Genomic DNA, 12566 nt, shown 5'->3' with positions numbered 1-12566 from the left:
ATTCCTGTGACTTTTCATCCTGAGACAGGAAATGATCCCTCTGTAATGTGACCTCCTGAGTGTGGTTTTGAGAATATCCATTTCCTGTAAACAGATCTATCTAGTACATTCTGCAACATTTCTGAATATTTCTCTAAAGCCTTGGCTTATTTTCTGTTCTACGGGTAGCACTCATTCCTTTTTTGACATCTGGTTATTTTGTGTGTATGGGTGTGGGTACATGGGTGTTCACATGGCTCTGAACAAGTATGGAGTCAGGGGCCAACATGTAGGAGTCAGTTCTCTCCTTCCACTGTGTAGGTCCTGGGGGTTGAACTCAGGTCATCAAAGGTTGTCAGGCTTGGCAGCAAGCTCCTTTACCTACATATCTCACCAGCCACAATCCTCTCTTATATTTGCATATTTCATTAGTGGATTTTGGGAAAATGTTATAAATCTAAGTTCATCACACACACACACACACACACACACACACATACACACACACATGCACCCTGATAATTTCAGAGGTAGATAAGCAAGGAGCATAATGAAGAGAATAAAAAGATTTTCTCTCTGGGTTTGGAGCCAAAAAGACCACCCTTTGAATTATGACTTTACCTTTCTCTCTATTATCTATCCATCTATCTATCTCTCATTCACTCACTGCTCCTCCTTTAGGTACGCTGGTAAGTCATTTAACTTCTTCTCAGAGAAGGAAGCAGCAAACCCCACTTTGTGGGCGTGGTGAAACACTGGAGACATGCATGAACTCACAGCAGCTGTGACCACTCACTCTCTGCCTTCTCTTTCTTAAAATTGAGAAAACTGAGATCTAGAGATGGGAAACCGAGTCCAAGTTCACACATGCATACTGGGGAGAATCTAAATCCGTCTCCACACTTACCCTGTGTGTTCTCATTATGCTCCAAGCCACACCTTAGATGCATACTGTCTATAAAGATCCCTGTGTTAAAGACGTAACCCCCAAAATGCCAGACTTGGGGGAACTCCCTTTAAGATGTGGAATCTAGCCCAGATATAATAAGTGGTACATACTTTAATCTCTGCAGCCACCTTGCCCCAAATGAACACATAGACGCTATATTAGTTATGAAACTGTTAGCTGATGGTTTGGGCTTTTTATTAGCTAGCTGTCTTAATCATTAACCCATTCCTATTACTCTAAGTATTTTTCCATATGGTCTTATCTTATTAGAGAAGGGTCTGGTGTGTCCTGCCTTCCCCATCTCACATTGCATCTGCTGACTGCCTACACATCCCAGAATTCTCCTCCTCTGGTAGCCCTGCCTATCCTTCCTGCCTGGCCACTAGCCACACAGTGTTTTATTCATCAATCAATAAGAGAAACATATTCACAGAAGGACAACCCCCATCAGACCTCCGTGAGTTGGAGGTCAGCCTGATCTACATAGAGTTTTAGGACAGCCAGAGCTATGTAGATAGACTCTGTCCAAAAAAAAAAAAAAAAAGCTAGGCAGTAGTGGCACACATCTTTAATCCCCACACTCTGAGCACTCTGGAAGCAGAGGCAGGTGGATCTCTGTGAGTTCAAGGCCAGCCTGGTCTACAGAGTGAGTTTCAAGATATTCAGGGTTACACGGAGAAACCTTGTCTTGGAAAACAACAAAACAGAAAAATGTGGAGGCTACAAGGGAAGTCCTAAGGTCACTTAGGAACTTGTCCTTGATTGGGGATTGTGGGGCCTGGTTCTGTTCCTCGTTCGCTTTTGCTCCTGGATCACTTGATCTATCCTATCCACTCTGTGCTCCTGCTGTAATATGCCACCTCACCATAGGCCCAAAGAGTCATGTGCTAGAACCCCCTAAACCTTCCGAATGTCCTCAGCCTTTAAAACAGTTCCTCAGGTTGTGGTGACCCAGACCCACAGAATTATTTTGTTGCTACTTCATAACTATGATTTTGCAAGTGATGTAAATATCTGACATCTAACCCCTGTGAAAGAGCCATTTGACCCCCCCCCAAAAAAGGATCGAAACTCACAGGTTGAGAACTACCGCTATAAACTGGCAAAAAAAAATCTTTCTCAAGACTGGAGCAATATCTCGGCAATTAAGAGCACCTGCTGTTCTTGGGAAGACCCCAGATTCAGTTCCCAGTACCCATATCCATAACTCCAGTCAAGCACACATATGCTACACATGCATGCATCCAGGCAAAACATCCATATACAAAGTAAAATAAATCTAAAATGTCTCTTAAGGAAAAGAAGCCATGAATTGGAAAGAGAGCAAGGTGGGAGGGTACACAGGATTTGGAGGGGAAAAAAGGGAAGGGGGAAGTGTAATTACTTTATAATCTTAAAACTTTTTTAAAGAAACTTTTTGTCTTTAAAAATTGATCTTCTCCAAGCCAGGTGGTGGCGGCACGTGCTTTAATCCCAGCACTCGGGATACAGAGACAGGTGGATCTCTGTGAGGCCAGCCTGGTCTACAGAGTGCCAGGACAAAAAAAAAAAAAAAAAAAAAAAAAAAAAAACGATCTCAGATATTGCATCACAGGAACATAAATCTGACTAACTCACTCATAACACACCCCTTCCTGTACATGACTTGGGGAGATATCAGGAAGACCACAAGCAGCCCTCACCAGACTTGAGGGTATTTTCACAAAGGTAAGTAACCCTGCAGGGTGTGGTGGCACACTACAGGAACCCCAGCTTCTGCTGAGTAGAAGAAGGACCAGGAGAATTCAAGGTACTCTCCACCAGATAATGTTGTGGTTCAAGACTCTGAAACAACCCAAGCAGACACAAGTCATTAGTTACCTAGAGGCAAGATTTAATGCAGGACAGCACAAAAGAAGCTAGGAAGGGGAGGTGATTGGATCAGGACACCAAATGCCAATTGAAGCAACTATTTAAGCACAAAGATCACAAGCATTTGTTGCCAGGTTACCGTTACAAGTTTCAGGGATCATGACTTAAAGATGGGGACTTCCTTGAATGTTCCACGGTTGTCAACCGTTGCAGATACAATGTAAAATTTCAGTCCAGCCTATCAGATTCATCTGTTTAGAACAGCTACAATGTTTCTATGGTTTAAGGAGGAGGTAGGTCAGCTATGACAAAGCTCTCAGCTCCCCTGGGGCTTGGGTAACTGAACTTTGTTTCATCAAACAGGTAAAATGGAATCTGAAGTCAAAATGGCAGCACGGGGCAAGGTGCTTTTGCCTCTTCCCAGAAAGGAAATTCAGTGCAACCCTGAATCTCAACTGAAGAGGAGGAGAGTCCAACACGCTGCTGAAGTTCTGAGGTCCATCAGTAGGTATTACATGAAGAAATCATTAGATACATAACAAATTATAGCTAGAAAGGATGTGGCTTTTCTTGTATAAATCTCTCCATTCAGAGTAATGAGCTGCTGTCCTGTGGTCACTTTGCCAGCTCCAAAGAAAACAGAACCTGACCCAAAGTTGTTGGAGTTTATTCTAATGCTGGGTAACTGATATGAAACTGAAATGTCCTCAAAAAGAAAAGGAAGAAGAAAAATAAACAAAATTTAAAATTGAAATATTCTGGCCACTGGGTTGGCATTTCTAGCAGACTGCAAACAGGGACATGCATGGTCAGTAGAAGAGTCTTCAAATGCTTCCCCCACACATACACACCCGTGTCTCCCTCTTAGAGATAGGGTCTCACTGTGTAGCCCTGGCTGTCCTGGAACTCATTCTGTAGACCAGGCTGGCCTCAAACCCACAGAGATCCACCTGCTTCCTGCAGGATGGGATTAAAGTTGTGAGACCCCACATGCAGTTACCCATTCATTTCTCAAAACATGGGGTTTGGTTTTAGGAGTACAGCTGCTGCTAGCATCCTTCTGTTTAATATAGTTCTCAAGAACCTCGAAGATGGCTCAGTGGTTAGAAGCCTTGTACCAGGCTTTTTCTTTTTGGGCCACCACCCAGCTCCCAAGTCAGGACACAGAGACTTCTTATTAGTTATGAATGCTCAGCTTTAAACTGTGTTCATTTCTGGCTAGCCTTTGTTTCTTTAACTTAAATTAACCTATTTCTTTTCGTCTACATTTTGCCTCAGGGCTTTTTTACCTCTCTTTCTGTATGTCTTAATTTCCTGCTTCCTCCAGTGTCTGGCTGGCTTCTGGCCCCAGGCATGTCCCTCTCTTTCCCCCTCATTCTCTTCTCTTCTCCTCTCTCATTCTCATCTCCTATTTATTCTCTCTGCCCATCAACTCTGCCTAACCCTCTTCTTCCTAGCTATTGGCCATTCACCTTTTTTAGTAAACCAATAAGGTGCCTTAGGCAGGCGAAGTAAAAGAGCAATACATCTTTACATATTTAGACAAATGCAGCATAAACAAATATAACATATCTTTACATCATTAACAAAGGCAGCGTAAACAAATGTAACACATCTTTGACCGTTAAAATAATATTCCCAGCTCCTCTTCCAGAGAACCGTGGCATCTTGGGTTTTGTTTTTGTTTTTTTGTTTGTTTGTTTGTTTTGTTTTGTTTTTTGCAGATACTTTTCTTTTTCATTTCTTCTGCTCTTTGTTCTACCCAATCACAAAGAGCAGAACTCCTTAGTGTCACAAGGCATGATACATGTTTGTGTTTAAAACTGAGTTTGCAGTAAAGCCGAACCCTTGAAGCACATGGAAGCGCAGGCAGGGAGGCCTTGAATTAATTATACCTTTGGTTCTGAATTGGGCTTTGGTTGTTGTGCACTCAGAAACCTTTTACTGCCACCAAATATTCCACCAGCCAACACTGGGATAGGGTCGCAGCTCCTGCTGTGACAAGCTAAGATCTGGGAGAAGGTGACTCTCTTTCAGCAAGAGGACAGCAGCAGATGTGGCACAGATGGGGTGTGCAGTGTGTTTGTGAAGTTAGTCATTCAAGGCCATCTACCTGGGTCAGTCAACCTGCCCAAACCTGCAAGCCTCGCCGTATATTTAAGTTATTAATGGCCATTCAAAACCAAGTGAACGTCTCCGTGTAGGTAGGGCAGTAGAATGGCTGCAATTGTGGGCTCTGGAATTGTCACCCAAGCTGGGATAGTTGGGTGTATTGTCTAACTATAATCCCAGCGATTAGGACATGGAGGCAGGAGATTGGCAGGTTTGGGGCCAGCTGGGAGTATGTAGACTGTGATCTTGTCTCCAACACACACACACACACACACACACACACACACACACACACACACACACACGGCGGGGAGGGTATTTGATTTTGCACACACACCCGTTCTCAGACACAGGATTGAAAGTCTTAAACCAAGTCAGGCGTGCCAGTGTGTGCTGTATTCGTAATCCTAGCATTAGGAAGGAGGAAACAGGAGGTCGAGGTCACCCTTTGCTCCATAGGAAGTTCAAAGCCATCTTGAACAACATGAGACCCTGCCTTTAAAAACAGAAGGGGAAAAAAAATGAGTCTGTGAAACGGTTTCAGAGGACAAAAGATGCCGAGCTTAGTTAGTCACGCATATCAGGATACAGAACTTTCTACATCGTTTATTAGGAGAGGCTGTGGCCCCTTTTTAATGTGAGATTGCTTACCCCACTCACACATCCACCTTGGCTTCCCTTTCCTTCCTTTCCCTTCCCTTCCCTTCCCTCGGGGCTTTGCACAAGTTCACCCTTCCCTTCCTGTTTGGAACTGCAAAACAATGGTGAGATGCTTTGGCCTTGGACAGAAGCCTTCTGGTCTACTGAATGCTTCCACAAATGGACTTTAATTTCTCTTCTGGGTCCAGGGATGTTGCCCTCAATTTGTGTCTGCCCAGCAGGTGAGGACAGCCAAGGTCAAGCCACTGTTCTGGTGGCCAGAGCCAGCCTACTGTCCAACCTAAACAGGAAGGAGAGGCACATGGGCAGAGGGACAGGAATGCAGAGTGCTGGCAGGAGAGGACAGCCACATGTGGGTACACTGTGAGGGCTACAGTCCTATCCTGTAGCATTCAGGAACAGTGCCAGCCTGGGACTGGAAGACACAACATCGATTCTGAGAAAAATACTGCCCTTATCTCAGTCAGGCCAACAAAACTTCCAAGACCAGAGGGCCCCCATCGGTGCTTCTCCAGCCTCTGGGGAGTTCTGATGCAGAAGATCAAAAAATAATAATAAAATAAAAGGAAAACAGAAAAAGAACCTGGGTCAGGTACGCTGGCATACCTGTAATCTCAGTGATCAAGGGGCTAAGACAATAAAACTGAGAGAGAGTTCAAGGCTAACCTGAGCTTCACAGCAATAGATTGTCTCCAAATTGATGAATAAATCAACAAACCCTGGGGGGAATCAGCAAGTGTAAAAAGAGAAAATGAACATAATATTAGTATCTTCTGAGAGGTAAGAGAACATTTTTGCTCAAAAGCAGTAGGAACAGGATGCTGGTGGAAAAAGGAAAAAAAAATGGCAAACAAATCAATAAAGAAACAAAATTCTAAGCAGGGTGTGATAGTTCATGCCATAGTGCCAGCTCCTTCAGCAGGAGGACTGCTTGAGCAACACAATGAGAGACCACATCTCAAAAAAAAAAAAAAAAAGGAGACAGAGAGGGGAAAAAGAAATGAAAGAAAATTCTGGAAATTAAAGAAGAGGGCTAGTGAAATGGCTTAGCAAATAAGAGCCCCGGGCTTGATTTTGATCACCATACCTATGTAGGAAGAAGAGAGCCAAGTCCTGAAATATATCCCATGACCTACATGCTGTCATTGCAGCATGCATGCATACACCACACACACACACACACACACACACACACACACACACACACACACACACAAAGCTAAAACTTTCTTAGCACACAAGCAGAAATTGCAAACTTAATAAAAAAAGATTTAAGGGAAAACTGAAGAAATATTTTTAAAATAAATCAAGGATGACAGTAAGGCTTAAGAAAACAAGAAAAATATGTTTAAAAGAAAAGGCATTTGTCCAAACGCGTTGAAAACCATGCCCACATGAAAAGCAGCACAGGGATGTTCACAGAGACTTTATTCATCATGGCCCAAACCTGGCAACCATCAAGATGTCCTTCCTTGAGGCAAAGGGACAAATGATCTGGGGAGAAAACATAACAAAGAAAAAGGACATTTTAATTGTAAGTGAAAGAAAGCAGGCTGAAGCCAGAGCACCTAGTATGCTGGGTACCACCATCCATCTGGACACCCAGAGCTGTGAAGGTCCTGCAGCCCACCACCACACCCTATTACCTGGGTCACATGAACATCATACTCATTACCCCACAGCACCCTCCTTCTGAGAGCATATGTTTGCCAGATGATCAAACTATCGCCCTGCCTGGAAATTTCCCACCATGATGAAATATCTTCCCAAGACCTTGCCCACTGATTTCTCAGGCCTGGGTCTTCTCAGGGAAGCAGAATCCATGCTCTGTCCCTAAGACACTCAGCTTAAATCCCCCTGGTGACCTTCATATAGAAGGTAATAGGTTTCTGCCCCCACCTCCATCCCATAATAAGTTTCTCCACCAATGCAGTAAGCCAGATCAAGCCAAACTGAAAAAGTATAACAAGTACATTGAGCAAAGCAATTCCCTGGTGGGTTCACTGGCCTCCTGGAACAATGCCAGAGAAGTTGTATGCTAAAGCTAAGATAGGAAAGTATTATAGACTGTAGGTGAGGGGTGATGACATGCCCATCACAAGCTGGGTTTGTGCCCAAGTATGGTCAAAAGCTGAGTGCTTAGGCAGGGTCTTGGGCAGAGACTGGCAACTTTGGGGGAGGAAACTACAGCAGCCACCAAGAATGCAGAAATGGCCTTTTGTCACCTTTCCTTTGCTATGAGACTCTCTGAGTGGGCGGGGCTGGGGTGGGGCTTCCCAGAACATGCAAGGGTGAGCAGGAAGCTCCAACCAAACATAGGACTTAACTGCTCTTTCTGGATAGGGCTAAATTGGGGCTTGTTTTAGTTTTTAAAAACAAAGCTACATTGTTTAGGGATGTTCTTGGGAGTGGTTAACTAAAGATGATCAAGGAAATGATGACCTCAAGTTCAGGACAGGCATTTCTTGTGATAGGGGAGAGAGAGACAACACACACACACACACAGAACTGCTCTGAGTATACAATATGCCCATCTGCGTAGAAGATTCACAGGTATGTATTCTATTGTGACTTTCCAAGCTGTATGCATGGAGTGTATGTGTGCACGCTTCTCATACTCACATATGTGGAGACCAGAGATAAACCTTGGGTGTTGTTCCTCTGGCACTGTCCAACTAGCCAGACAGCCCCAAGAATTTTCTCATCTTCACCTCCCAGGAGTTGGGATTGCAAGCCCAATTCATTACACTCAGATTTCCTTTCCTTTCCTTTTTACATTAAAAACATCTTTACCCGTTATTTTATTTTATGTGCATGGGCATTTTGCCTGCATATGCTTGTACACCATGCACATGCAGTGCCCTAAAAGGCCAAAAGAGGGCACTATTCTTCTCTGGGAATGGAGTTACAGACTGTTGTGAGTTGCCATGTGGCTCCAGGGAATTGAACCCTGGTCCTGTTATGATCAGTTTTCCCAGCAGCCTGGTCCCACAGCCTCATCAACCCCAAATAACACAAAGTTGTTGGCTTGTTACTGGCATTTCTTATTGGCTAGCTCTTAAATATTAACCCATTTCTATCAATCTAAGTGTTTCCACATGGTCTTATCTTACCAGAGAGAGGGTCCGAACCTCTTCCTCAAGTCCCTACATCTTGACTCTCCTCTACTATATATCCCAGAATCCTCCTTGTCTCCTAGTCCCGCCTATCTTGCCTTCCTATTTGCCAACAGTGCTTTATTCATTAACCAATAAAAGGAACATATTTACAGAATGACACCTCCCATCATCTCCACTGTCTATATAAAAAGAAGGGTTTTAACTTTAACATAGTAAAATATATAACAAATATCAAATAAGAACTATTTAGTCCATTAACATTTAGCAAGATTTAAAGAAAATATTCCATAATCTATCCTATCTTTGTGAGTCTAAAGTCTTATACGTAACTTATCTTTAATCCTAACTGAGGAAAACTATAACCATAACTATCTGTCTTCAACTCCCTCAAAGGCCACAGAAGGATAATATATAAACTCTAGAAATCACAGAGACAACTTGCCTGGTCAGTCATCCAAAGTTCTTCTGTAATGTTCTATCTTCAGCCTATAGACCATAGTGTGTCTGGCAGACTTCTCAGCAAAGCAGGAAATTTCAAACTGTCCACCTGTATTGGCAGTTTGTCAGTCACTTTTCTCTGTGTCCTGCAGAATGTCTGGCAGACACTTCCATGAAGCAGAAACTCTGTAGCGAATGCCCACCTTGTATCAGCAGTCACTTTCCTGTGGGTCCCACATGTCCAGTTTATACAGCATAAAGTCAAACAGTCAAGACAAGTCAAGACAAGAGCAATATCTTACCCAAATGGCTAGTCTTGCCATATTGGAAGTAAACTCCATAACAAATTCCTTTGATGTTCATCTTCCTTTCTGAAGCAGGTGGTATTGCCAGGAGCAGTTATGTCTCACTGTTAAGAAAACTCCTAAACCATTTTAAATGCCATATTCTGTAGGTCTTTGAAAGGTTTGAAGAATGCCTATTCATTTGAAATATATTTCTGTATATCTAGCAAACCTAACTAACTTAACTATAAGTTTTGACTATTATAGGTAACTATCCACAATCTGTACTTAATTATACATTACATTTTTAAATGAGCTATATAAACACAATATCTAAACAAGAGGAGAAATGTACACATTACAAAATTGACATTAAATTTGTATCGATAAATGAAAATCCATTCCAAAACAAAGTATTCATATGTATACCATAATCCCCTTTTTACCTTTAAAAAGAGATTGGTTGTGATCAGTAACCATTTATACCCAACCCCATTTAAATGAAAACAAACATTTACAGACAATATTTGGGAATTTGGGCGTCATTCTTTCCAAACTGCATCCTGCTGGTAAGGGGCGCTGTCTTGGAGATCCTAAGAAGACACAGAAATCCTGGCTGTAGTGATCTGCATGGCTGCCTTGTCCCAGCTGTTTTGAATGTTGGATCACCTGGGACACTGCTTCAGGGGGTCTTGCTTGATTAAATCATGTTAGTCTGGAAGGAATCCATAGCTTTTCATTCTCTGTGGAAACAAAAATAGAAAACCTTTCCTCCAGTAACCTGTCCTTAGACTTAAATTCTAAAGTCAAAGCATTTTAAAAATATATAAATTGGATTAATTGAGCAGCACTGATAATCAAGTGTATTTTAGCAGTTATTCCTTCCTTAGCAATTGAGCAATTCAAAGACAATACAATAGAATTCAGTATCCAGATCCTCTGTGTTTTTTCTATTTTTATGTGTTTTTTATTACTCTATTTCTTTTATTTCTATTTATTGAGACAAGGTTTCTCTGTGTAACTTTGGCTGCCCTGGAATTCACTCTGCACACTTTGAAATCACAGAGATATGCTTGCCTCGGCCTCCAGAGTGCTGGGATTAAAGGTGTGCACCACCACACTCAGATACTCTCTTTCTGTTTTTTTTTTTTAAACCACTTTATCCTGTTTCTTTTTCTCTCCCAAGCCTATATATATATTTTAAAACATACTGTAAACCTTTGGAGGTTTTTCTTAATCTAAATCTGTCTTTCTATAAATCTTTATCTTCTTCTGGCCACAAGTCTTTTATCTGCTAAACAACATTGCTAAAATGAAAGCCATACCTGTTTTAGCCATCTATCCAGATGGTGGGGGTATGTTTACCGCCTGCACTAAGAGCTGTGCTCACTGCCTTGGTCTATGGTGCCGGCTTGGAGATGTGGTCACTGCCATTGCAAGCTCTCATACACACCATTCAGTTTTTAGCAGGGACTCTTAAAAAAAAAGAGCTGGGTGGTTTTGTTTTATTTTATTTTTTTCCTTTGCTTATGCCAAGTCAGGAAACCTCCCTTAAAGGGCCCTCAAGCAAAAAAGAGCCCACCCGAGAACAATGCTGCTACCAAGAAGACTTGCTTGTCTCTGTTTTTTTTTTTTGTTTGTTTGTTTGTTTGTTTGTTTCTAAAATCCCTTTTTAAGCTTTTGTTAAGTTTTAAGTGGAAGTTCTTAGTACCCATGTTATAGGCACCATTTTGTTACAAGCAGTTTTCCTGCCAGCCTAGTCCCACAGCTGCATCAACCCCAAATAACACTCAGAGATGGTATATTAGATATAAAGCTGTCGGCCTGTTACTAGTGTTTCTTATGGGACAGCTCTGTCTTAAATATTAACCCATTTCCATTAATCTAAGTGTTTCCACTTGGTCTTATCTTACTGGAGAGAGGGCCTGGACTTTCTCTCAAGTCCCTACACTGTCCCTCTGGAAGAGCAGTCCGTTTTTAACTGCTGAACCATCTCTCCAGTCCCAACAATCAGCTTTTTATGTGCATCCTGGGAATTAAATGCACACTAGGCACTTTCTCCTCTGAGATTCCTCTCCAGCTTCTGGAGACGTAGTTTTAAACTCTGATATACAAGAGATTTCAAAATTAGATATCAATTTTAAATAAATCAATCAAAGAGTAACCTGGAAGTCTTGCGGGGAAGGAAGATGCCTATTGCCACCACAATTTAATTGAGGGGGCCTAGGCAGGAGCCAGGCAACCTGAATTTTTAGATGGTATTAGGTAGCCTTCAATTAAAAAAAAAAATCTAGCTGGGTTCAGAGCATCATGGCTTTGTTAGCTTTGTTATGAGACAAATGGGGGTCAAAGCCCCCATTCAGTTGACTGGAGCTGTGTAATACCAAATGAAATTCCTTTGCATATATACTGAGAACGGTGAATCTGCAGTGTCTACACAGTGATCAACAATTGTCTATGGTGATAATCGTTATGGACTAGCGTGCAGTTCAGTGGTTGTGCATAGGCTTAGCATGCAGGAGGCTCTGACTTCAATCTCACAGGAGGAATAGAATAAGATTTCTCAGAGCTGGAAGTTGCTGTGAAACTTTTCCTATTTAGGCAAAATTATCAGGTAATATTGACTTACCAGAGGGACTATTTTTGTTTGATTGAGACAGGGTTCAAACTGGTCTTGATATCACTATGAAGCCTAGACTGGCCTCAAACTTGAAGAAAACCTCCTGCCTCTGGCTCCCGGTGAGAAAACATTCAGGAAACTGGTCATTAAAACTTTTTCATAAGTGTTAATCCCTTCATGTAGTAGCATCTTGCCAGTGAACCCGAGATGGTGGCTCCTCCCTATGGGAGTGGCTTCAGGTGTGCAGGCCTGATGCTTATAAGGAAGAGGAGGGGCTGGCTAATTCTCTTGGGTTTCAGAGAGCATCAGAAGATGCAGCCTCAGTCAGCTCCTTCTCTAGCACCTACTGCCAAGCCTGACAACCTGTTTGATTCTTGGAACCCACAGGTAGAAGAGAACTGATTCCTGCAGAATGGTCTCACTGGCTCATGGATGGCCAAAGCAAAACAAAGGGATCTGGGATGTGATAAGCTGTTATGGACAGGGTTGATCTTGCTATGTAGTTCAGGCTGGTCCTGAACTCACAGAGATCCCTCCTCCTCTGCAGGCCACCA

The sequence above is a fragment of the Phodopus roborovskii genome, unplaced genomic scaffold (genome assembly GCF_943737965.1).
Source record: "Phodopus roborovskii unplaced genomic scaffold, PHOROB, whole genome shotgun sequence".
Taxonomy (NCBI): Eukaryota; Metazoa; Chordata; class Mammalia; order Rodentia; family Cricetidae; genus Phodopus; species Phodopus roborovskii.
This window is presented reverse-complemented; position numbering follows the sequence as displayed.